A 3,532-nucleotide genomic window follows, 5' to 3' on the forward strand; every position below is an offset into this window, starting at 1 on the left:
ATACAGAGGTGAATGCCAGCAGCAAACCACTGAACTGAGAACAGGACCCCCGTTGAAGGAATCAGAGAAAGAACTGGAAGAGCTTGAAGGGGCTCGAGACTCCATATAAACAACAATGTCAAGCAACCAGAGCTTCCAGGGACTAAGCCACTACCTAAAGACTATACATGGACTGACCCTGGAGTCTGACCTCATAGGTAGCAATGAATATCCTAGTAAGAGCACCAGTGTAAGGGGAAGCCCTGGGTCCTGCTAAGACTGAACCCCCATGAACATGATTGTTGGGGGGAGGGCAGCAATGGGGGGAGTATGGGGAGGGGAACACCCATTAAGAAGGGGAGGAGGAGGGATTAGGGGGCTGTTGGCCGGTAAACCGGGAAAGGGAATAAAACTCGAAATGTAAATAAGAAATACTCAAGTTAATAATAAAAAAAAAGATTGATGAAGCTAAAAAATGCATGCTGAAAGGGACTGGATATGGATATCTCCTGAGAGACACATCCAGAGCATGTCCAATACAGAGGTCAATGCTAGCAGCAAACCACTGAACTGAGAATAGTATCCCCTTGGGGGGAATCAGAGGAAGTATTGAAAGTGTTGAAGGAGCTTTCAACTCCATAAAAACAACAACACCAACCAACCAGAGCTTCCAGGGAATAAACCACTACTGAAAGACTATACATGGACTGACCCAGGGCTCCAACTGAATATGTAGCAGAGAATAGACTTGAGGCACCAGTGGAAGGGAAAGCCCTTGGTCTTGCCAAGGTTGGACCCTTAGTGCAGGGGAATATGGGGGAGGGCAATAAGGGGGATGCCTAAGGGGAATACCCATATGTGGGAGGGAAGGGGAGGGAATGGGGGCTTATGGACAGGAAGGGGAATAACCTTTGAAATGTAAGTAAAGAAATATATAATAAAAAATTTAAAAAAAAGAAAATGCTATCTTTTTTCCACTGGATGGTTTCAGCTCCTTTTTCGAAGATCAAGTGACCATAGGTGTGTGAGTTCATTTCTGGGTCTGCAATTCTATTTTACTAATCTACCTGCCTGTTTCTATACCAATACCATACAGTTTTTTTAATCACTATTGCTCTGTAATACTGCTTGAGGTCAGGGATGGTGATTGCACCAGATGTTCTTCCATCGTTGAGAATAGTTTTCCCTATCCTGCTTTTTTATTTTTATTCCAAATGAATTTGCAAATTGCTCTTTCCACTCTACGAAGAACTCAATTGGAATTTTGATTGTGATTGCATAGAATCTGTAGATTGTTTTCAGCAAGGTGGCTATTTTTACAATATTAATTCTGCCAATCCATAAGCATGAGGGATCTTTCCATCTTCGGAGATATTCTTTAATTTCTTTCTACAGAGACTTGAAGTTCTTGTTATACAGATCTTTGGTTGGTTAGAGTCACACCAAGGTATTTTATGCTATTTGGGACTATTGTGAAGGTGTCATTTTCCAAATTTCTTTCTCAGTCTGTTTTCCTTTGAGTAGAGGGAAGCGACTGATTTCTTTTAGTTACTGTTATATCCAACCACTTTGCTGAAGTTGTTTATCAGGTTTAGGTGTTTATTGGTGGAATTTTTGGGATCACTTAAGTATACTATCGTATTATCTGCAAATTATGATCTTTTGACTTTTTCCTTTCCAATTCATAACCCTTTGACTTCCTTTTTTTTTTCTGATTGCTCTGGCTAGGACTTCAAGTACTATATTGAATGTAGGGAGAGAGTGGCAGCCTGTCTCATCCCTGATTTTAGTGGGTTGCTTCAAGATTCTCTCCATTTAGTTTGATGTTGTCTACTGGTTTTCTGTATATTGCTCTTACTATGTTTAAGTATGGGACTTGGATTCCTGACAAATGCTTTCTCAGAGTCTAATGAGATGATCATGTCATTTATTTCTTTGAGTTTCTTTATATAGTAGATTAAGCCGATTTCTGTATATTGAACAATTCCTGCATCCATGGGATGAAGACTACTTGACCATGATTGAAAAACATTTTTATGCGTTATTGGATTTGGTTTTTGAAAATGTTATTGAGAAATTTTGCACCTTTTCATAAGAGAAATTCGTCTGAAGTTTTCTTTCTTTTCTGGGTCTTTGTGTGGTTTAGGCATAAGTGTAATTCTGGTTTCATAGAAAAAATTGTGTAGTGTTCTTTCTTTTTCTATTTTCTGGAATATTTTGCAGAGTATTAGTATTCGGTCTTCTACAGAGTTCTGATAAAAATCTGCACTAAACCCACCTGATCCGAAACTTTCTTTGGTTTGGAGATTTTATGACTGCTCCTAATCCTTTAGGAGGTATGGAACTGTTTAGATGGTTTATCTCATCCTGATTTAACTTTGGTACCTGGTATTTGTCTAGAAAAATTGCCCTTTTCAACCAGATTTTCCAGTTTTGTTGAATATAGGCTTTTGTAGTAGAATCTGATGATTTTTTGCATATCCTCAATTTCTGTTGTTATAGCTCCCTTTTCATTTCTGATTTTGTGAATTTGGATACTCTCTCTGTGCCCTATGGTTAGTGTGTTTAAGGGTTTATCTATCTTGTTGATTTTCTGAAAAAAGAAAAAAAACAGCTTCTGGTTTTGTTGATTCTTTGTATAGTTCTTTTTGTTTCTACTTGGTTGATTTCAACACTGAGTTTGATTATTTCCTGTGGTCTATGCCTTTTTGGTATATTTGCTTCTGTTTGTTCTTGAGCTATTAAGTGTGCTTTCAAGGTGCTAGTATATGCTCTCTCTAGTTTGTTTTTGGAGGCACTTAGAGCTACAGGTTTTCTCCTTGTACTGCTTTCATTATGTCCCATAGATTTGAGTATGTTGTGCCTTCATATTCATTAAATTCTAAAAAGTATTTAATTTTTTCTTTATTTCTTTCTTGACCAAGTTATCATTAAATAGGTCATTATTCAGCTTCCATGTGTATGTGGGCTTTTGGTTATTTTTGTTGTTTTGAAACAATCTTAGTCCATGGTGGTATGATAAGATGCATGAGATTATTTCAATCTTGTATGTGCTGAGGCCTGTTTTGTGACCAATTATATGGTCAGTTTTGGAGAAGATACTGTGAGCTGCTGAGAAGAAGGTATATTCTTTTGTTTTAGGATGAAATATTCTATAGTTATCTGTTAAATCCAGTTTGTTCATAATGTCTGTTAGTTTCTCTGTGTCTCTGTTTATGTTCTGATTCCATGATCTGTCCATTGCTGAGAATGGGGTGTTGAAGTCTCCCACTATTCCTATGTGAGCTTCAGTGTGTGCTCTGAGCTTTAATAAGGTTTCTTTTATGAATGTAGTTGCCCTTGCATTGGAACATTGGCATTCTGAATTGAGAGTTCATCTTAGTGGATTTTCCTTTGATGAATATGAAGTTTTTTTCCTTATATTTTTTGACAACTTTTGACTGAACATTGATTTTATTCAATATTAGAGTGTCTCTTCCAGCCTTTTTCCTGGGACTATTTGCTTGAAAAATTGTTTTTCGGCATTTTACTCTGAGGTAGAGTTTGTCTTTGT

The sequence above is a fragment of the Rattus norvegicus genome, chromosome 6, assembly GCF_036323735.1.
Source record: "Rattus norvegicus strain BN/NHsdMcwi chromosome 6, GRCr8, whole genome shotgun sequence".
NCBI classification, from domain to species: Eukaryota; Metazoa; Chordata; class Mammalia; order Rodentia; family Muridae; genus Rattus; species Rattus norvegicus.